Raw genomic sequence first — 24148 nt, forward strand, 5'->3', positions numbered from 1 at the left:
AGCCGAGGTTATAGGCTGATTTTCTGTCTTCTAGCTGAAATTTTTCGCGGCATCAAGATTTGCGACACTTGTTTACATGCGATTTTTGCCTATCCTATCGTCACATCTCTCAGTCAATCCTTGTCAGATGGTTTTTAAGGGCATTTTTACTAAGAACAATACTTTATAGCATAGGCAGACAAATGGTTCAGGGGGGTTTCACTGCCCAAAGCGACTCAGGATATGACAGGGAACAGTACATGGCCTCTAGAATTTCGGCTCCATCGAAATTCGACAGCCGCGGCCGGGATCGAACCCGCGTCATTCGGGTCAGCAGCCGAGAGCTATAACCACTAAGCCACCGCAGCGGCTGCATAGGCAAATTAAATGTTTATGCAGGTGAGACCGGCATCGAAATGTAGCAAAACTTTGCATGGAATTTGCTTCTTGAACATTCATTGTCCCTTATATTTCACCTCGAACCATCACTACAGAAGGCTCGAAGCAGCAGTAGAGTAAGCAGTGCCTGCCCATAGCGAAGGGCCAAAAAGTTGCAGATGCAGATTGTAAATTCTGTACAATTTTAATGCAGTGATATGCTACAAATACTGCTTCGAGGGACAGGTATAGGCTCAAAATAGTATCCATGAAAGGACACTAAGTGAAAGATATAGACAAACAAGATTTTCGTTGCCTGTTCCTTATTTGATAATGTCTGTAAGATAAAAAAAACTAGTGATTTGTTCAAGGTAAACAAATGTCGACACATGAAAAATGTTTTTACCAATGCAATTCTGATTTCGCTGTCGAAACGGGCAAATGTTGGTTGTGGTGGCACTGGTAGATCTTGGAACATGTTAGAAATTTTTGTTTATTTATCAGTACTGTAAGCTTTTCACAGCCGCAAACAGGAGAGGTTCATTCTCAAGAGCCACTTGAGGCGCCGACGCACTTCGGCCGCCGACCTTCCACATGGCACTGCGTAAAACGCTTTGCCGTTTCCCGTGCGATTGCTGCAGTTTGGCGCACTGCACCCAGTCATAGCTGACGAGTGCGTCCGTCACCGCCACTTCAGAACACCAAACCTGACGCCACAGGTGTGCACGGAAAACAAATGTATGTAGCCGACAGCGCGGGCTCACATGAGGCGTCGAGCTGACCAGGACTCGCTCGGCGCTGCACCTGTGAAGTCAGCTTCTCCGCGGAGTGTAGAACACTCGACGTCACGAAAATCATGTGACCGCCTCTCGGCGAATGGCGTTCGGAGCGGCGAGGGAAAACAGACGCGAAACTCTGCTACCTTTGGTAGCATATACAGTAACTCTAGCATCTAGCTTCCGCCCGCTGCCCGCGACAAACATGGCGGCGCCCTTCGAAGCCAGACCCCCGCTCCCCGCTTCGGACTGAATTCTCGTTGTTGCTGCCTTTTTCAGTGCGTTCACTGACCATAAATGGAGCACCGGTCTTTCGCTTCGTCTGACTTTGCCTATAAGAAAACTTATAAGTAATAAATTTGCTTCATTTTTTTCTAATTTAGAGCGACAATTCTCCCACTTCTAGGCTTAAGAGGATTTGGTTTTTGGTTTTTGGTTTTTGTGGGGTTTAACGTCCCAAAGCGACTAAGGCTATGAGAGACGCCGTAGTGAAGGGCTCCGGAAATTTCGACCACCTGGGGTTCTTTAACGTGCACTGACATCGCACAATACACGGGCCTCTAGAATTTATCCTCCAAAGAAATTCTAGCCGCCGCGGCCGGTATCGAACCCGCGTCTTTTGGGTCAGCAGCCGAGCACCATAGCCACTGAGCCACCGCGGCGGCAGTCATGTAAAGAGTGTCTGTATACTAAGAGCAAAGCGAGCGCAGTTGCTTCCTTTAAAATATCGCTCTCCGCCCATGTCATGGCCCCCGCCGCTCACACAAGCGCAATCGCGAAAAACGAAAATAGTCGGACTTAAGAGGATAGTCGGTTTGTTTACAGTAATGGTTCCCGTCCTGAGAGCCAGAGGTCAGTTTATTTTTGAGTCTCTTCTAGCATACGCTGAACTAAAGGCGGGAATGCGCCTGCGTTTCGCGCACGTAAGCATGCGTACGCTTATGGTATGTAGACAGCGTGAATTTGTTATTTTCTCTGTATCTGTGTACGCCGCAAGCGGCGTCGTGGTGTAGAAAAGCGAGAGACAGCAGCGGCGCGGCGGTTCCGCCTCGCCCGGGCGCCGAAAGATGAGAACAGGCCCTAGTTTTTGCGGCGATTTTGAACAAGTGTGAAGGCGCTCTCACTCTGCGTAGTATAGCCTACGGTCTGATAAACAAAGACGAAATTGATAAAATTGCAACCTATCTAAATAATAATTTGTTTATTTTGCCGCGCTCTAATAAACAATGGCTTTAGGGTAAGTTTAAAAATCTTTTTTGTGGCAGTTTACTAAGATTAAGGCCATGTCGTTGTTAGCAACACTGAAATCAAGACGGCTGCAGTCTGGCGGCGGTCGCCTGTTTTTCGCCGTATGTGGTGCACCACGGCGGCAGCGCGTCGGCGTTCTGCCGCGCCGCATGAAATTCGCAGCGTCTGTTCGCTCCATGTGGGTCGGCCTTAATGTAGCAGGTGCCGTAATGGCGGCCGCTGCCAGAGTTGAAATGGCGGCACCATCTTGGACTTGGCGTGCGGCGTCGAGGCGCGCGCTGACGTTGCAGCCGTCGTAATGGCGGCCGCTGAAGTAGATGGCTTCGGGTTAGCGGTAGCTCAGTCTCGAGCTTCAAGTCGCTTCTGGCGCAAACGCGCCATAACCGGCAGGCATGCCTCCTCGCCGAGAGGCCCGTTGCCGGCTTGCGATGAATCTCCAGTTGTCAGGTCGTAGGCCTTAAGGAATCGCTAATAAATGGTTTGGTTTATTGGGGTTTAACGTCCCAAAGCGACTCAGGCTATCAGGGACGCCGTAGTGAAGGGCTCCGGAAATTATCGACCACCTGGGGTTCTTTAACGTCCACTGACATCGCACAGTAGACGGGCCACTAGCATTTCGCCTCCATCGAAATGCAGCCGCCACGGCCGGTATCGAACCCGCGTCTTTCGGGTCAGGAGCCGAGCGCCGTAGCCACTGAGCAACCGCGGCGGGCAATCGCTAATAGAGTCAGAGCAACCCCAGACTGCAATCAACCAAATGATCAGGTAGGCTTTTGTAAAGAATACTCGACAATAGACCATATTCACACTATCAATCAGGTGTTAGAGAAATGCGCAGAATATAAGCAAACTCTGTATATAGCCCTCATTCATTACGAGAAAGCATGAGACTCAGTCGAAACCTCAGCTGTTATGCAGGCAATCAAGGTGTAAAAGGGTGTCATGTGAAAATATTGGAAGATATTTATAACGATTGCACAGCTACCATAGTCCTCCATAAAGACAGCAATAAAATTCCAATAAGGAAAGGTGTCAGGCAGGGAGACAAGATCTCGCCAATGCTATGCATCGCCTGTTTACAGGAGGTATTCCGGGGCCTGAAATGGGAAGGGGTAAGAGTTAATGGAGAATACCTAAGCAATTTTCAATTCGCTGATGACATTGCCTTGCTAAGTCACTAGGGACATGAACTGCAAAGCATGGTAAATGAGTTAAGCAGTGCAGAACGGTGGTGGTAAAAATTAACACGGAGAAAACCAAAATAATGTTCAACAGTCTTGCGAGAGAACAGCAGTTCGCAATTGGTAGCGAGGTGCAGGAAGTAGTAAGAGAATATGTCTACTTATGGCAGGTAGTGACCGCTGATGCGGATCATGAGAGGGAAATAACTACAAGAATAAGTATGGGGTGGAGCGCATATGGCAGGTTCTCTAAGATCATGAATGGCAGTTTACCAGTATCCCTCAAGAGAAAGTCTATGACAGCTGTATCTTACCGGTACTCACCTATGGGGCAGAAACGTGGAGGCTAACAAAGAGGCTTCAGCTTAAGTTAAAGACAACGCGGTGAGCTATGGAAAGAAAAAAATTAGCTGTGGCTTAGCTCTGGTTAAGCCTCAGTGATTGCGAAAGCAATAGCTCCCTGGCTGCGCTTGGCTTTCTTCTTTTAGCAAGCCGTTCTTCTCTCCGGTCCGGTGGCTCTTCTACACGGCGCTTTCTTCCGTGGTAATTATATCGCTCTGCACTACTCATACACGATTCCTCGGCATTCAGAGAGTCCATGAAACTACTCTCGCACACTGAACTTGTAGAACGCCGCCGGGCTCGCCATTCTGCGGCATAGGCGCGTTGCTTAGCCAACCGCTCTTGCCTTTCTTCATCTGTCTCCTCGGCACGGCGCCGGCGTTTGCGCGCAGCACGTCGCTCCAGCGACGCCTTGTACAATTCCTCAGACAGGACTAAGCGGAGCGCGCCTGCGGCGTCCCGTTTATCCTCTCCTAGCGAGCGCCCTCACACGGCGGGCCGAGGAGGCCGTCACGTGGTAGCCGCCGCGCCGAGCGAAGGGACGACGACGGCCGAAGAGACGAGTTGGGGCCCCTGCTCTCCTCTGGTCGGGACGTCACACTGTCACGTGGTCGTGCGCCGCAGCTGCGCCGGAGCGAAGGAACGACCTCCACCGACGGCAGAAAAGTACTAGCAGTATTACCTTCGCAATAAAAATGATAGGTGTAACGTTAAGAGATGGGAAGCGGGCAGAGTGGTTGAGGGAACAAACGCGGGTTAATGACATCGTAGTCGAAAGCAAGAGGAAGAAATGGGCTTGGGCAGGGCATGTAATGCGAAGGCAAGAAAACCGGTGGTCCTTAAGGGTAACGGAGTGGATTTCAGGAGAAGGCATACGTAGCAGGGGGTGGCAGAAAGTTAGGTGGGCGGATGAGATTAAGAAGTTTGCGGTGATACGGTGGCCGCTACTGGCAAAGGACAGGGTTAATTGGAAATGCACGGGAGAAGCCTTTGTCCTGCAGTGGGAATAGTCAGGCTGATGATGATGATGAGGAGGTCTTAAGTTGCGCCGCGGCTGGCAACATGCCCGCAGCTGCCGAGCCGCGCCATAGTTGAAGCGAGGCTTCACCGTGGGGTACTGATCAATTCGCGCTACAAGGCACATACACACGAAAACACAAACGGATTTACGCGCTTCGTCCGTTTGTGTTGTGGTGTGTAGCGCGAATTGATCAGTATGAAGCACCAACTAGCCTCCGCTCTTGCATTGTTCACCGTGGGTGAGGGCTAGCGCAGCAATGGTGTGGCAAGAGGTTCAGACGGGCCTAGAGTGACGAAAATTTGGCCCACATGGGCAAATGTGGTGTCTCCAGATGCCTCTCGTTGTTATGAAGTCGATGGGGCGAAAGATCCAGGGTTTTGGCCCGCAGATTTCAACCGAAAAACATTGAGGCGACGCGTCCGCTCGCCGCAACGAGCGCTGGCGTCTCCAGAGAGAAGGTTGGTACTTGCAAACGTGAGTTAAATTTTGAAGGAATGGTGTAAGCTCGGAAAGACATGGCGGACTGGGCTGATATTGTATGTAGCGAAGGTAGGCCAACTGTGGCGCAGTCTGTGAAAATGGGGCAATTGTACTAGTAACCTTCGCTTTTGAGGTTATATTAAGTTTAGTGATGTTATGTTAGAATAGGTTCTAGTTATAAATATCAACGCTTTATCCTGGACCGGCTATAGCTACTTAATGAATCATATTTATTTATTTAAAAATACACCTGAAAGGCCCCAGGTATGGGGTATTACATGACGGATAGCGGTGATACACCAAAAGAAAAAAAAATGCTTAATACAAGAGGATATTTTTTCGACGAATGTCTGAAATGTTGTGGATTGGAGTGGAGCATGAAATCAGCGGGAAGATCATTGTAGCCTTTTGCAGCCTGGATGATTAATGAGAAAATATGCGCAGTGGTATGAGCAGACCGCGGGTAAACACTTTTGTGTGGGTGACACGTTGCGAAGTCCGGTGAGAAGCCAGGATGGCGGAGTTGGATAGCTGTGAATGATAAAATTTATGGAAAAGACAGTCGAGAAATTTTACGCTGATTAACAAGAGCAGGCCGGTTAGCTTGAAGCTTTAGATTAGATGCACTAGTACGCTGTAGTTAGAGTAGATAAACCAGGCAGCTCTGTTCTGTACGGATTCAAGAGTGTTAATAAGGAACGATTCATGCGGGTCCCAAAAAGCGTATGCGTACTCTAATGCTGGTCGAACAAGGGTTATATCGGGCATAAATTTTACAGAGAGTGAGGTGCGTTTTAAGTAATGGCGGGGAAAACCAAGACATCGGTTAGCATCGTTTGTGACTTCTGATATGTGATTGGCCCAAGGTAGATCGTGGGTTATGTTAATACCTAAGTACTTGTAAGGAACTCAGGCGATTACTGAATCGAAATTGATGTAATTTGGTGGCGGGTAGGAGTGCTTTCAATGAAATATGTTTTATTCGTATTTACTGTCATTAACCATTTATGACTCCAGGATTCAGTGACATTTAGATAATTGGTCAAATGTTTTAGGCAATCCCCCGAGGTGGAGTAAATTTGTAAAAGGGAGTAATTACTCATTGGCATCCACCCGAGCGCAGCCATACGGCTACAAAGGAAAGCTATACAGCTTTCTCAGAAACTTCGTAGTTAAAGAAAAATTCGTCCTGGTCCGGGGTTCGATCCCGGGACCACCTCTTCACCGGAGCAGTCGCTCTACCAAATGCCAATGAGTAATTACTCCCTTATTACAAATTTACTCCACCTTGGGGGATTCCCCGAAAACATTTGACCAGCACTGTTCCCACTTCGAGTTATTGATCAATTCGCTCTCGCCCTACCATAAGCTTGCCGTCCCGGTTAGCTCAGTTGGTAGAGCGACTGCTCCGGTGAAGCGGTGGTCTCGGGTTCGAACTCCGGACCAGGACGAATTTTTCTTTGACTACGAAGTTTCTGAGAAAGCTGTATAGCTTTCCTATGTAGCCGTATGGCTGCGCTCGGGTGGATGCCAATGAGTAATTACTCCCTTATTACATTTAGATAATTCGTCGATGAGGATTTTTCGGTAGTGCTACAGATGGGGAGATAAATTGCACAGCCTTGTGCAAAAAAAACGAATGATAGAATATATGTTATTCGACAAGTCATTGATGAAATAAAGAAAAGTAAAGTGTCGAGAACAGTACCTTGATGTACTCTGAAGATTACATGGGACATCTGGGATGAGCACTTGTTGGCATATACGAATTGTAGTCTATTAGTAAGGAACGAACGAATTCAAGTCAAAACAGGCGGGTTAATATTCAATCACGAAATGTTTGAAAAAATTCGTCTGGGAGGAACATTATCAAATTAAATTTCCAAGTCAAAGAATACTGCGTCAGGAGGAAAGCTATTAATGGGAAAGCATTTCTAGGCTATGTCACCGGGGTAGTGTCCGCAAAACGTGTCCGCAGCAGTTGTGACATTCTCATAAGATGTAGTATCAAACAACTGGTTGTAATGAAATGATGATGATGTGACGATGCTGCGCAAAAAAATTATGGTGATAGGATGATTAGTTCATCAATTAGAGCCAACAATGTCCAAAAAACGTCGAAACACTGCGGACGTCATTATAGTCAGTGGACGGGAAAACAGCCGTGCGCGCAAAATAAGAGAGAAATAGGCAATGAAGTTAAAATAAAGTTTAAAATGAATGAAAATGTATTTTATGGGCGATAATTAAACAAACAAAAAGTTTCGTTGACATAGAATAACTAGTTATTTGATTATCAGCAAAAACCATTGAATAGTTCAAAAGGCTGGGCGGGGAAATAGCAAGTGGACGGCAAAGCAACCACGGCGCTAACTGTGGAAAATGAAAATGGTTGATTGAGATAAAAGAAGATACAATCAGAGTAAATAAATCGATCTTTAATTAAAACACAAGATACGCTAATTCGGTAGTTAAATCAAATTACAAACAAAAAGAAAATGATAAAGGGAGGCAAAGAGGAGCCTTGAATTCTTTCGCATTCTCCCAGTGCGGGTCGCCGCAGTGATCTCTAATTTCTTTTTGTCAATGGAGGAACTTGGGTCATTAATGAACAATGCCAGTTTGGGTATCGCAAGATAGTCCTTTAAGAAAATCATATTAGCAATGGTGGAAGAAATTGGTATATGTTAAGAATTTAAATGTGTTACAGTAGACGATATGCTCTCTTAACTTGGAAACAACCCTGGCGAGCAAGATAGGACGCAAAATTTGACATGAAGATGGACCTTTTTTTACGAACTGGAATGATCTTAGCCACTTTCTAATGCACTTCCACATGAAGGCGACTGCTGCAATATGTGAGACAAGAGGAGGCTGGCGACATTTTTAGTGTTTTTTAGAATTATAGAAGTAATTGCATCGCTGCTAGCTGATGACGTGGGTTTAAGCGACTCGATGAGCTCCATAATTCCGTGAGTCTAAAACGGAATATCAGGGAAGGGGGCTCGGGCTAACTTACTTCAGGCGCTTCGTCGTCCGGTACATTAGTGAATACAGGAGAGAAAGTGCGGTTCAACGATTCGGCAGTTTCACCAGCAGGAACTGGGCATTTATGTGCTTCAAACAAGCATAAAGGCTGCGAAAAATTTGGGTTGTTAACATTCCAGAACTTTTTTCCCGTTAGAACGTAGCGTTGTGGGCAATGTGGAGGTTTTGTTTATGTTGGTTAAACGGCCCAAAGTGACTCAGGCTATGAGGTACGCCGCAGTAAAGGGCCCCGGAAATTTGACCACCTGAGGCTCTTTAACGTGCACCGACATCGCACACTACACGGGCCTCTAGAATTTCGCCTCCATCGAAATTCGACCGCCGTGGCGAGGTTCGAACCCGCGTTTTTCGGGTCAGCAGTCGAGTGCTATAACCACTGAGCCCCACGGCGGCATCAATGTGGAGGAGTAAAACATGCGTTTTGCTTTTGCGGATAGTGATTCAAACGTTTCTTTCAGATGCGGAATATTGCCACCAAGCACCAGCGCAATTAGTGGATTTAGCTGTTCTAAATAGACGTTTATTTTTATTACATTAAAGTTCACAAGTTCTCTGTATCTTCCTTGCACCAGGGGTGCCACGCCAGAGACGGTCTTGCGATGAGTTCCGATGCAGGGATAAAGGGAATACTTGAAGTTTATGTAGAGAAATTTACACCACATACATGTTTCGGTACTAGAGACATGTTAAGCGGCAAAAAGACAAACAACAAAAAGCTGGAACTGGCTAACACTAGGGGAGGTCCCTACTCGGCATAGCCGAAGATGCATTACATTTGACCTTAGCCCTGAACCACCTTTTTCCAGCTCGGGAGCCCGGTTTTAAAGACCTAAAAGCCCAGCCGACATTCGGTAGCGTCCAATCATGTTACACTCTTAACATGACTGGTTCATCAAGGACATGGCCGGCCCTCTAGCTTCCGTGAGGGAAATCACCCTCTCCATCGGAAAATAAAAGTAAAAACAAACACGAACGCACACTCGTGCCAGCACGTGCAAGGTAAAACATTCTCTCCCTCGCAAAATAAAAGCAAACACGAATGCAAACGCACTCGTCCCAGCACGTGTTATCGGTTTCCCCGATGACTTTCGACCTTGGCGTCGTCTCGGAATTGGGGATTATCGGGCTTAAACGGGCAGTTACCGCTGTAAGCTACTGCGAGCTCGGACCCGCATTCCCAGGCGACCTAGCTTTCCCAAGGCTGTTAACTACTCCTCGGCGCCTCACCGACAGTAGGTCAGTCGCGTCACTCAACTCAGTCCTTCGGTGTCCCCGGCTAGCCGCGCTGTCGCCGGCTATTCGTCGTTTTTATTGCCCTCTCGTCAACAGCGCCCTGACACCGTTCCGTACGGCAGTGCTTAAAGGGGCTGCGAAACACTGCTTGGGGGGCATACCGGCTATACTTCAGGTGGGTTCTTTATGTCACACAGATGCTGACCTAAAAAGAATTACAGGAATCGGTGCACAGGAACGGGAGTTATTCAGTGAAGAAATTTAAAAATACAAGCAAACAAAACGCTTCCCTCAACTCGATTTTGGCGGGCTTCCCACTCCTATTTCGCTCTCCCAATGACGGAACCTGGCGCAACCAATCAAAACAGCGAGCCAGAGCACGTCGCGCGGAAGTTTGTACTCCATGGTTGCCTGCTCTCTGTAACTCGTTCTTGCTGATACTGGCAGCGTCGTTTCCATGCCATAGCGCCCCTGGTGGTGTATTTTTATTTTACTTGCTTTGCAGGGCTTTTATCTAAGACAAACAAGTTGTTTTTGTTGATCTAATATAAAACGCAGTCAGGTGACAAACTGTGTCTCTATTTATTCACACAATTTGCAGTATATTTACTGTTTGTCCAATCATGATGTCATATCCGCTGCTAAAAACCCGCCACGGTGTGGCGACACCATCAGAGCCATGAAGTTGTTTTTGGGAGGACATTAAAATATTAAAAAACGGAATGTACGCGGTATTACCGACGCTAATAGCACCATTATAACTCACTGTATGCAATCAACAGGCAAAACAGTTAACTAAGATTGTGTTTCTGGGCCCCTTTAAACTTCAGAAGGTCTGCAGACCTTTCGAAGCAGACGTTCGTCGCTAGTTTGTGTCGCATCTGGTGTCCGTCAAGACGAGAGGGGCGATCGGCGTGCGGCGGCTCTCACCGCTCTTTGGATAGCCGGCGCGAATCGGCCTCAAAGGCGATGGACACATGACGGCCGAATCGTTTCAAGAAAGGGGACGCTTCGCTTCGAGCGCACCCCGCCGCTCTCTCCCGCTGGGTTGGGGGGGGGGGGGGGGTCTACTGAAGACAGCCGCGGCGGGGTGCTGAGAAAGAATTACCGGTACTAATGACCCCGCACGCACTACCGATCCATTACAATTACGAAGGCGTTTCAGAGCGCAGTTGAACCGTGACAATGAAGAACGTTTAGTTACTTCGATTGGAAGAATGTGCGTTTCGGTGTTCGTATTTTTTTTTGGCAGAGTGACCAGCTTAATTCAACACAACGCGTCTGGAAATTCTTAATAAATCAGTAACTAAAAGGGTCAAGTTCATTGTTAATACTTTTGTAGTCACCTTTGTCTTAGTGGGTTATTGTCTTCCTCATGTTTTTGTACGCGGAAGTTGTGACCGAAACGTTGCGATTAATTTCCGTGGTCACTGGGCGAAGTAGGTGCGCAGACAGTGAAAAGTTATCGGAATTGGAAGTCAGCACGAGGTCGAGAATGTTAGAACAGTCACGAACGCGTGTGGGACGGTAACTAGTTGAGATAACTCAGAAGTACTTGTATTTCGGCGTGTTGGTTCATAACTTTTCAGGAGGACACAGGGGCGCAATAAAAGACACGGACAGAGAAGTAGACAGGGACGAGCGCTTACTATCACCAGGCTTTATTCGACGTAGACCGTTAATATAACTTCGCTTACCCAAGCGCCACTGTGCGAAATGGTTTTCTTAGATAGATTTCTGTAATCGCCTACCTTTGGATTTCCTTTGGTGTTTTCTGGTACCCACGTGCTTGTGATTCGCACAGTGGCGCTTGGGTAAGCGAAGGTATATTAACGGTCTACGTCGAATAAAGCCTGTTGATAGTAAGCGCTCATCCCTGTCTACTTCTCTGTCCGTGTCTTCTATTGCGCCCCTGTGTCCTCCTGGAATAGTTGAGGTAAGCCAAAAGTCATGCAGGTGTTAACAAAGCTGCTTTTAGTATTACCTTTTGATATTGTATGAGCCTGATTAGACCTTGTTATGGATGGGAAGTTAAAATCGCCAAAAACGAAGAACCAGAACATATGGGTGCATTGAAGGTATCCAGTGCAGAGCATCGTGAAACTTGAGAGTCAGTGTCCTGCGGACGGTGAAATGCAACGATTACCGATGGACAGGAAGGCTTGCATGACAAAAATAAAAGTTCGGAGGGGCAGCTAATCTTTACAACAGGGATCTAAAGGTGACGTTTGGCAGCAATGTGGGCACTACCCCCACGCCGATTCAAACGCTCACAGCGAAAGATGCCGAGATCAGAAAAAGTAGACTGAAGCCTTTATAGACATATCTGACCTTGTTTCGGTAAGCCGAATGACGTCGGAGTCGATAGTATCAATGAGATGGAGGAGAGCACGATGTCTGGGTAAAATGCTTCTGATACTGGTGTACAGAAGATTCAGTGGACGTTAATTATGATTTGTCGAGTTGTTTGCGTGGTGCTATGGACGGAGCGGGGTGACTTTTTATTTATTGAACCTCACAGGCCCCAACGGGCATTGTGTGAGGGGGGTTACAATATCAAAAAGGATTTTAGTAACAAGAGGCAAACACTGGGTATATCAGTATCAAAATAGAACTAATTTCACAAGAACTAACAGAAAACTAAATCGTACCTACACAACGCAATACTTACAGGTGCATACATACATATACACAGAAAAATAAGGCTAACATGGTAATACATGTACGCTGTACAAAATAACACATGTACTTAGTGCTAGCAGTACAAGTTTAACACATGTTCACGGAATTACGCAGGGTTAGGTAGCGATGCAATTGCATCAGGAAGATCATTCCAGAGTGAAATGGCATGAGGAAGTGCAGATGAATTGAACGCTTTTGTACGGCCGAAGACGCGAGAAAAACTAAGATGATTATGCAAGCGTCGAGACGTGCGCAGTGGATTGCTGAGTGGCAGAGGTGATGGTCTATCTGTGTACACGTACTTGTGTATCAAGCATAGAAGCGCGATTTGGCGGCGTTTTTCTAAGGGTGGGAGATCGTGTTCTTTTTTCATTTCAGACACACTTCATTGGCGGGTATAATTGTTAGAAATAAATCTGGCAGCTCTGTTTTGTATCGATTCTAATTTTAAGTTCAGATAGTTCGTATGCGGTGACCATAGCGGAGAAGCACATTCAAGCTGGGGGCGAACGTAAGTCACGTAAGCTAACTTGTGAACACGCGCAGGCGCATTTTTTAGGTTACGGCGGAGATAACCAAGAGAGCGAGATACTTTAGCACAGATGGAAGTGATATGCTCGGTCCATGAGAGGTGCGGTGATAAAAGAATGCCTAGGTATTTATACGAGGTAGTCTGAGCCACAGGCACGTTGTTCAGTGAGTAGCAGAACTCGGAATTTGAGCGTTTACGGCTGAAAGTCATTGTTTTACATTTGGAGAGATTGAGCGTCATGAGCCACTTTTCACACCACCTAGAAATAATATTAAGGTCCTGCTGAAGAAGGTGATGGTCATCAGTCGATTTTATTTCCCGGTAAATTATACAATCATCAGCAAACAAGCGCACAAGAGAGGCTATGTTAGTTGGCAGATCATTAATATAGATAAGCAACAACAATAGACCAAGAACACTGCCCCGAGGAACACCAGAAGTAACAGAAGAAGATGGCGAAAAATAATTATTAACAAAGGTAAATTGTTCGCGAAAGGAAAGGAAGTTACGGAGCCATGATAAGGTTAGGGAATCAAGACGAAGTGCTGACAACTTGGAGATCAGACGGCAGTGGGCTACACGGTCAACCGCCTTCAAAAAATCAAGAAAGATGCAGTCTGTTTGTTCATTTTTATCCATATTAAAATTTAGATCAGTTGTTAGCTCGAGCAGTTGAGTGTCACACGAATAGCCTTTTCTGAAGCCGTGCTGGTTGTGAAAGAAAAAATTATTAGACTCAAGGTGGCGATGTACATTAGAAGAAACAACATGCTCAAGTAGTTTACAACATATACATGTGAGCGATATTGGTCTGTAACTGTCAGGGGAATTTCTATCACCGCTTTTAAAAACTGGAATGACTTTTGCCATTTTCCACTCTCCAGGGAGTTGACTTGTCTGGAGAGATTGCTGAAATATACGACATAATATTTCGCTAGAAATTGGCTTAGTATTTTTCAGTACCTTGGAATGAATATTATCAACGCCACACGAAGTGGAAAGGTTGAGGTTGTCGATTAGAAGTGATACGCCTTTAGAAGTAACAGTAATGGGTTCCATATACGGCCAGTCACATTCGGGGACAAATGGTAGGCTGGAATGATCTTCCTTAGTGAAGACGGATGAAAAGAAGTTGTTGAACTCAGAGGGGATACCATTATCAGGAACAGGAACATGTGCGTCTGTACACAGAGAAATGTGATTACTATTTTGCTGCGGCGCAATCAACTGCCATAACTTTTTAGGCGCGGATTTTAACAACGCGAGGAGATCATAAGAAAAGAATTTATCCTTCGCGTCCCGTATGGCAGCACAGTATGATTTGACACAGACCTTGTGAGTCGTCCAATCATTCTGATTGCTAGTCAGCAATGCCTTCTTATATAATCGTTTCTTTTTATTTCTAAACCTTCTAAGGGACTTGTTAAACCAAGGATTACACTTATCATTGCTCACATGGACTAATGGGACGTGCAAGTCAACCAACTCACAGATATTTTCCCTAAAAAGGGCCCAGTTTTGATGCACCGTTCTAGAAGAAAAGTGTGGCAGAAATGTGAACCGAAAGAAAGTGTCAAGATCAGTGTTAATCCGAGAGTAGTTGGCCTTATTGTAGTCCCGTATCTTTTTAGTTTCACGACCGGAGTGCCTATGACTGATTCTGATTGGTAATTTCATCAACTTGTGATCACTGAAATCATCAAAATATGTAATATCGCCTATGGAATCAGGAATGGTACTAAAAATTAGGTCTAGAGGATTTGAGCCACGTGTTGGATGGTTAACAATTTGAGACAGGTTAAGGTCCAAAGTCAAATTTAGAAAATCTTGGGATGTGCTGCTAGCGGTTGATAAATTAGACCAATCAATATCTGGAAGGTTGAAGTCACCGAAAAGGTATAGGTGATCGCATGGATATTTCAGTATAGCGGCATCAATGCTAAGGTGTAACTTCTCAACAAAGCCGTGACTCTGATCGCGGGGTCGTTAGCAGACACCAATAAGAATCTTTGTCGATGACGAGACGAAGGCTGTCCAGACAATTTCAAGGGGAGAATGTGTTTCGACTACGAATGACCTGATGTTTTTCTAGATGGCAATCAACACGCCTCCGCCCTTTCTTTCTGAGCGGTCATGCCGATATATACAGAAAGTATTTCTGTCAGGGAAAACTTCACTGCTGTTTATATCAGGGCGTAGCCAGGTTTCAGTAAGCATGATAATGTCAGTGTTGTTGTCATCGATGAAAGAACAGATCTGATCGCACTTCGGAAGCAAGCTACGAACATTAGCGAATGTTACTGATAAACTCGACCCCGATACGCTTCTTGCAGCGCCTGTATGCGTATGAAGACCTGATTTCCGAGCTAGCTAGCTGCAAGAGATAACGGAATCGGTTTCCCTGTCGTATCTGTAGGTCCTGTCACCCATTCGCATTTTGTCAACAGACAACCTGAACTTATTGTCATTTGCTTTGGCGAACTGTATCAACTTTTTTCGTGCCATGCGGGTGGCAGCAGAAAAATCCTCGCTGATAGAAAATCCAGTGTCTTTTAGTTTGCGAGCAGCAGCTAAGACCGTTTGCTTATCCTTAAAATGAGCGAATTTTGCGATAATTGGTCGTTGCTTTTCAGAAGCAAACTTTCCTAAACGGTGGGTGCGTTCAAATTTCGATGGGGTGATTGGAATTTCCAGGTGCTCAGAGCAAAAGTCTATTAATTTTTCTTCGGACTTTGGCCAGTCTTCAGGGTCGTCCTCGATACCGAAAAATAACAAGTTGGAACGCCTAGATCTATTATCAGCGTTATCACATCTTGAATGAATGGACTGCAGCTCTTTTGTAATATCGGACATGCCATTATTAGAAGCACTGGCTGAGGAACTACTGGGAGAAGCAATAGCGGTTTCAAGGGCAGAAACCCTCTCCATTAGACGTTTGATTTCAATGTCAGTGGATATTTGTTTATCTTTAACACTTCTCAGCTCGCCTGATATTTCACCTTGCCCTGCTTCGAGTCATTTCACTGCGTCAAGAATAATATCAAGAGTATCAGGACCCGGCTTCACTTCGATATCACCAGACAGAAGCAGTAAAAAATCAAGCAAGGAAGCGCGAATTTGCGACAACAACAGCAGGTATCGTCTAGTCATATCACACAGTTTACTGGGCACGACACCGCTACAAAACAGTAATCACTGCTCTTAATACAGGTACAATGGCTCAAGTAACTAACCTGAAAAAGCAGGAAGGTTGAGTGCCCCATTCCGGCAGCAGTATCGTGCCCAGTCAAGGCCGGTGCAGGTGGGCGTTTATATGCCGCGCCGAGTATGCTGATAGCGGCTGCTGACGTTGAATGCCGGTATTGCCAGGTGAATGTTCCGTTGCAGGCCAGGCTTCACCAAGTGTAGCCTGGCCTGACCGAGCACAAAGTATGCTCCTCGAAGAAAGTGTGTCGGGTAGGTCGGACTTCAGGTGGCCAGGCGAATACACTACACAGTAGTGGCACCTGAAAAAGCAGGAAGGTTGAGTGCCCCATTCCGGCAGCAGTATCGTGCCCAGTCAAGGCCGGGGCAGGTGGGCGTTTATATGCCGCGCCGAGTATGCTGATAGCGGCTGCTGACGTTGAATGCCGGTGTTGCCAGGTGAATGTTCCGTTGCAGGCCAGGCTTCACCAAGTGTAGCCTGGCCTGACCGAGCACAAAGTATGCTCCTCGAAGAAAGTGTGTCGGGTAGGTCGGACTTCAGGTGGCCAGGCGAATACACTACACAGTAGTGGCACCTGAAAAAGCAGGAAGGTTGAGTGCCCCATTCCGGCAGCAGTATCGTGCCCAGTCAAGGCCGGTGCAGGTGGGCGTTTATATGCCGCGCCGAGTATGCTGATAGCGGCTGCTGACGTTGAATGCCGGTATTGCCAGGTGAATGTTCCGTTGCAGGCCAGGCTTCACCAAGTGTAGCCTGGCCTGACCGAGCACAAAGTATGCTCCTCGAAGAAAGTGTGTCGGGTAGGTCGGACTTCAGGTGGCCAGGCGAATACACTACACAGTAGTGGCACCTGAAAAAGCAGGAAGGTTGAGTGCCCCATTCCGGCAGCAGTATCGTGCCCAGTCAAGGCCGGGGCAGGTGGGCGTTTATATGCCGCGCCGAGTATGCTGATAGCGGCTGCTGACGTTGAATGCCGGTGTTGCCAGGTGAATGTTCCGTTGCAGGCCAGGCTTGACCAAGTGTAGCATGGCCTGACCGAGCACAAAGTATGCTCCTCGAAGAAAGTGTGTCGGGTAGGTCGGACTTCAGGTGGCCAGGCGAATACACTACACAGTAGTGGCACCTGAAAAAGCAGGAAGGTTGAGTGCCCCATTCCGGCAGCAGTATCGTGCCCAGTCAAGGCCGGGGCAGGTGGGCGTTTACGAGGTCTGTTAGAAAAGTATCCGACCTTTGGCCGAAGAAAAAAAAACTGGCCTAACTGGAGCGCTGGAAACCTAATCATCTTCAAAGTAGTCTCCTTGGGACTCCACACACTTCTCCCAGTGGTGCTGCCATTGTTGGAAGTATTCCGAAAAGGCCTCTTTCGGAATGGAGTTTAGCTCAGCTGTCGTTGCAGCCATAATGTCCTCTCTTGTCTGAAATCGCGCTCCTTTCAATGTCATCTTGACTTTGGGAAACAGCCAGAAGTCGCAGGGGGCCATATCACGAGATTTAGGAGTCTGTTGAACTACAGTAGTCTGGTTTTTCACCAAAAAAGTCTGAATCAAGTGCGAGGAATGTGCAGGAGCATTGTCGTGATGGATGCGCCAATTTCCTGTTGACCTCAACTCCGGTCTCTTGCGCCGCACAGCACCACGGAGGTGACGGAGGATGCCCCTATAGTACTCTTTGGTCATTGTTTGACTCTGTAGGGTGCGTACTCGTGGTGTGCCACACAGAGGGAGTCAAAGAAAGCTGTCAGCATCACTTTTACATTGGTGCGCACTTGACGGGCCTTCTTTTGTCTCGGTGAAATGAAATGCTTCCACTGTGACGACTGGGATTTGGTTTCCGGGTCGTACCCGTACACTCAAGACTCGTCACCAGTGATTATGGTGTTTATGAAGTCGGGGTCACTGTTAGTGGAATCTAGCATGTCCTGCGAAACTTCAACACGCAGCTGCTTTTGCTCCGCCGTGAGCAGTTTCGGCACGAATTTCGCCGCAACTCTCTCCATGGCCAAATATTCGGGAATAATGAAATGTGCAGGAAAATTGCTGATGTCCACCTCTTCCACAGTTTCTTGGATAATTACACGATGGTCCGGCATCACCACAGCGTTCACTTCGGCAATGACCTGGTCATTTCGGCATGTTGATGGCCGACTGGAGCGTGGCTCGGTCTCCGCCGATGTGCGGCCACCTTTAAATCAATTGAACCACTGTTTAATTTGTGTGCTGCTCATAGCACCTTCACCGAAAGCCGCTCTGAACATTCCGAACAGTTTCCACTCGGTTATCATCCGGTTTCTGGCAAAATTTGATGCAGTAGCGCTGCTCCTGTCGCTCCGCCATTTTCCTTGTAACAAAAAACCGACGAGAGCACTGCGCACTACCTCACTCAAACGCTGCGTCCCAGCGGCTGACGCTATCGGCAGGCCGGAAAATATTCGTACATGCGCACGAAGGTTCAACGTCGGCTGGTGCAAGCGCGCTTGTTTCATATCCATCAGGTGTTCGCAAAAAAAAAATAGTCGGATACTTTTCTAACAGACCTCGTATATGCCGTGCCGAGTATGCTGATAGCGGCTGCTGACGTTGAATGCCGGTGTTGCCAGGTGAATGTTCCGTTGCAGGCCAGGCTTGACCAAGTGTATTATGGCCTGACCGAGCACAAAGTATGCTCCTCGAAGAAAGTGTGTCGGGTAGGTCGGACTTCAGGTGGCCAGGCGAATACACTACACAGTAGTGGCACCTGAAAAAGCAGGAAGGTTGAGTGCCCCATTCCGGCTGCAGTATCGTGCCCCTGAGTTCGCTTGCTGCTGAGTTCGGTCATAAATATATGTAATTAAACAAGAAAGTTGGTCTATTTGGTGATGGGGCACTGGCTGCGACAAGTTGAACAGCGCGAGTAAAACTGCGCACAGAAACAAAGAAACAGACGGGACACACGCTAGCGTGTCTGTTTCTCTGTCCCCTGTTTTAATTGCGCTATTTAACTTGTTGCAGCCAGTAAATATATGTGATTTCACCAGTTGTCATCTTGTCTCAACGGAGCTTGAATTTTTGTTTCTTGGCCCTAGCAAATGCAATCAGACATTTTTAAACGTGGCACGTATTTAAGGAGTAAGCTATTTAACGGGCATATCTGACATTAGAGACGCACGTTCCATTTCTTTAACGGACGAGAGTTGTGTGTGCTAAAAGTTCAGTGGCAGAGTTAGCTTCGTTGTGGTGACGCCTGATAAAACCAACTGCTTTAGATGATTTATTAAGAACTGCATCTATATGGTTGTTGCATGTTAAGTCAGAGGAAAGATGAACACGAAGCTAGCTATTTGCGCGCAGGAACGCTTTCAATGGGCACGCTATTCATGGAGTAACAATGATTTTGTGACTTAGAATTGGTGGTAAATGTTAGTTTTCGCTTTAGGAGCGTTAATTTGCATTTGCCGCTTTTCACACCAAGTCGCGATTTTGTCACGTACGGGAGTTGGTAATCTGACTGTGCATAACAAAGTCGTCAGCAAATAACCTAGTAGTAGAAGTAAGGGTGTTAATTAGTCCAAATTCGAAACACACGAAAAAAAACTTCGCAGACTATCTCGTCGTGGACAGTAGATGTAAGCAGAAAAATGCACTGCCGCAAAGGCGTAGCGTATCCCAGGGGGGTTCATAATGACGTCAATTAGAGAAAAAAAAAGTATTCTCTCGGCCTTGTTCGCACTCATATTTCGAGGTGGCACAGAACAGTCGGACCTCCGGCATGGCCGGACGCTGTCTCCGCCAAGGGAAGAGAAAATGGCTGTTCTGATGGACGGCACCGCGGGATACAAACCATCGGTGTGCACATCACGTAATGAAAGCAACTCACGTGGCCATTGAGGATGGAAAGAATTATAGAGTGGCTCCCCAATTGGCCTCCACCTCACCGCTCTTGCGTACGCGCAGCATACAATCTCGCGTCGCGCCGATGATGCAGACGACGTCATTACGACCAACGCCATTCACCTTGCTCCGGCGCACTTTATGTAGCTCGGACAGGGAGGGCCTACGCTTTCATCGCTGATATGCTGCGGACTACGCGTGCACTGGGACGCACACTGGAATGCCTAGATTTCCGCTCGCCTCCCATCGAGGCATCCTAGCGTATGCGCACGCGAAGCGCCTCTCGACGCCAAAAATCAAAAAGGGGCATGCATCTCAATGTACGCGATGGAGGCCCTCTCCCCTTCTCGCATCGATTGAAAGAATTTTAAGCTGCGAAAGAAGAGGCGAGAGGAGCTGAAAGAAGTTCGAGCTACGAAGAAAAGGGTCGGGAAGAGCCCCGTGGTCCTCTGATTGTTGCAGTGATCAAAAAGATGCAATGTTCTATGCCCATAAACTATGTACAGGTCAAGAGGAAAACAGTGGCAAATCAACACGAAGCATAATATGTGACACCTAAGCAACGCAACACTAGGAGAAAAAGAGCAGAGTGCTAAGCGTCAGTGCCCCTCCGGTTGATCTCCTTCGGGGCATACACTTCCTTTAGAAGAACAACAATTCTACTGAAGTGGTCTTTTATAGAACAACAGATTCACAATGTCGGTCCATCATGCATGTTTTCCAGAGGTGTGTAGACCAATTCGAAAGAGCATGCAAAAGGACTCATCAACAAATGGCTTTGCAGTGAGATTCGCACATAATGCGGTGTCAGATTGAAGCCTGTCCGTTGCTAGACATCCCGCAAAAATTTTGCCTTTCACGAGTGTAAAAATAAGGCCCAATCGTTCTTGCAACTTAAATGCAGCAATTAACTGTGCACACAAAGAATGCCTTGTTTTCTCTAGCCATGCTTTAGCGGGCAGTTTCTCGCTGTCTAGCCTATAGAAAGATGTCCTTGTACGCAACGAGAGGGGAGTTTTGCGAGTTCGTACTCTTCTAGTACTTTGTCCCAATAAATCAAAATACACAGAGGGAAATACGCGGAGGGAAGAGTGTACAAATTAAATCCTTGCAAAACCGTTTCCTCGACAATGAAAACAGGAAGTCAGGGGAGAAACGAACAAGTAGGAAGCGAACAGCCAAATAGACTTCATGCACTAAACCCCACAAACAGGGGGTATCAGAAACATTAGAAGGCACATTGAGGCTCGGTAAAACATGAACTAAATTGTCCTGCAAGAAAAGAAGGCCCCCACTATTGGGTGCGAAAAACATGAACCGTGAAACTGTTTGTCGCACATACAGGCGACCAGCGCTTACAGGATGGAAAAGGTTATTCCACCTCATATCTTCAAAAGGCAAATACCACATAAAGGTGGCGAAAACTCTATGGAAATGCTGCATATAAAGTCTTGTGCAATGAACAGTTTGCACTACATAGAAAATTTTAGTGGCGACAAACAGATTGCATGCGGTCGCCTTGCCAAAATTGAGAGACCATGGGGCACAAAAGTCAGCGTAGCGCTGAAGAGTTGGCACGCGCTCTTCCCAGTAATGTGCACTGTGCTTCAGAATAACGGCCTGAGGGGCGAGTAGGTGCATGATGAAATGAACGCTGGGGCAACAAAGACACTAACAAGCATGTGCGCATGTGGTGTCCCTTTCTTGTTAGTGTCCTTGTTGCACCAGCATTCATTATATCATGCACTGCACTCAATGGAACGCCAGTACACTTGGGCGGCCTACGTGTACACTGCATAGCATCGTGTTCAGCAGGTGTCGTACCGCACGTCCTAAACAGCGACCGCAACTCTTAGAACGATCCGAGTTGCTGAACTTGACTTAAAGTGCTCCTTTAAGAAAATAATCTTATCGATGCTTGCTTTAGCAGCGCCGAAAAACTCGTGGTAGTCGGCATAAGCTCATACTTTCTGTTCTTGGCCCATAATACAAAAACCACTGGCGCCTCTACTGTTTATATTACTTGTGCTAAGTGGCTCCAAGTATAGTGCGAACAGAAGCGAGGACAGAGAGCAACCTTGTTTTACAGAGGACTGAATGTAGGCTGGTTGGGAGAGAGCCATTTACAATCCAGTGCGCGGAACAGTTTTTGTCAGAAAAGCATATGCAAGTAGAAAGAATAGAACCAAGATTGACGTGATATAAAAAGAAACAGAAAGGAATTAATGGCCCACTCAATCGAACGTCTTTGCAGATCAATTCGCGGAAGCGCTAGGTGTTCATGAGTGTTACTGCAATACAGCAGCACTGTACGCGCAGCACGTAGATCAGACTGTTTTGACCGTCCCTCAAGGTACATGTCTGATGAGGTACATTCAATGTAGGCATTGAAAGGTGTAGCCGATTTGAGAGTACTTAAGTGAAAATCGTCATCAACATTAGAAAGCGTGATATAGCCACCTAAAATCGTGGATTTTTTCTTATCATCAGTTTTTCGCATTAAGACACTATGAATTTTGGTAATTGGTGGTGGTAAAAATGTAACATCAATGATAGTGTAAAAAATTTGCAGTAGGAGCGCGGAAAGCATGTTTTTAAATGTTTTGTAAAATTCTCCTCAACGACGGTCAGGTCCCGCGGTTTTCCAAAGTGGCAATTCATCAGTTGGATCTTTCAATTACCCAAGGTTGAAGGAATAGTCATTGCCGCGCCCTCATCCTCAGAAAGGGGCGTAATCGTAGACAACCCGCGCGCTATAATCATAGACAACTTGCGGCCACAGAGCGCCATGGCATACGGTATTTTCGTGTACTCAAGGTGGGGTCGAGGACCCATTTCCCAAGCACTCACCCTGAATAAGGCGAACACCAGGCCAGGGGAACCTTGAACCCATTGTATCACCGGTGGGTACCCGGCAGCACTGGAGGTCGAACCCCGAACCTCCTGCATGCAGTTTATTCTGTGTACAAGCCTACATAGCCTCGCATTCAGGTTTGTGCAATTTATAATGGCTGTGAAGCAACTGTTTCTATCAACCATATTTAAGAAGCCAAAAGGCACAGAAACCAAGGGACACGAGGGATTTTTAATTAATTTATTTATTTTGTGCTGTTGTTCGATTAAGAATATTATTGAATATGTTACCGCTTAAAGCTAATTGATTAGAAAAGCAGAAGAAAAAACAACCACATGCCGCCGGTTGGATCCGAACCCACGACCTCCGAATTACGCGTCCGGTGCTCTACCGCTGAGCTACGGCGACGGCTGTCAATTCTGCTTTCGGGGGTGTTTATGTTTACAAATAACCCAGCCTTTAGAGTGTTCGCCAGCGCCACCCACGCTCTTAAGAGGCGGACGTAGCACGTCCTGAGTTACCGCTGATGTGACGTAGAACGTCGTTGAACGGCGAGAGTGGAAGCTGTGTGAGAACCTCTTATGCTTCCTACGGCGTCAAGGCTGCCAGAACCGAGGCCCTCGCTAAGCAACTAAGCAAACAAGAGAGGGGGGATGAGGGGCTCGTTATAAATATGACAGAAGCCAACAGCCACACAAACCAAGGGATACGAGTAATTTTAAGAGCGTGGGTGGTGCTGGTGAAAACTCTAAAGGTTAGGTTATTTGTAAACATAAATACCCCCAAATGCAGAAGAATTAATAGCCGTCGCCGTAGCTCAGCGGTAGAGCACCGGACGCGCAATTCGGAGGTCGTGAGTTCGGATCCCACCGGCGGCACTTGGTTGTTTTTTCTTCTGCTTTTCTAACCAATTAGCTTTAAGCGGTAACATATTCAGTAATATTCTTAATCGAACAACAGCACAAAATAAATAAATTAATTAAAAATCCCTCGTGTCCCTTGGTTTTTGTGGCTGTTGGCTTCTCTCATATTTATAACGAGCCCCTCATCCCCCTCTCTTGTTTGCTTAATTGCTTAGCGAGGGCCTCGGTTCTGGCAGCCTTGACGCCATAGGAAGCATAAGAGTGTTCTCACACAGCTTCCACTCTCGCCGTTCGATGACGTTCTACGTCACATCAGCGGTAACTCAGGACGTGCTACGTCCGCCGCTTAAGAGCATGGGTGGCGCTGGTGAACACTCTAAAGGTTAGGTTATTTGAAACATAAATACCCCCGAAAGCAGAAGAATTGACAGCCGTAGCTCAGCGGTAGAGCACCGGACGCGTA

General features: G+C 46.9%; 1 protein-coding gene and 1 non-coding gene across 2 annotated transcripts in view; both read left to right on the forward strand.

Moving 5' to 3' along the window:
* LOC149349147 (cubilin-like) overlaps positions 1–24148 on the forward strand; it is a 704018-nt gene that overhangs the window by 323792 nt on the left and 356078 nt on the right. The gene's annotated exons all lie outside the window — the stretch shown is intronic.
* On the forward strand, positions 23629–23700 carry TRNAA-CGC (transfer RNA alanine (anticodon CGC)). Its single transcript has one exon. It is a non-coding gene; the product is annotated as a tRNA-Ala (tRNA).

The sequence above is a fragment of the Amblyomma mixtum genome, chromosome 3 (genome assembly GCF_055824585.1).
Source record: "Amblyomma mixtum isolate Tamu chromosome 3, ASM5582458v1, whole genome shotgun sequence".
Lineage (NCBI taxonomy): Eukaryota > Metazoa > Arthropoda > Arachnida > Ixodida > Ixodidae > Amblyomma > Amblyomma mixtum.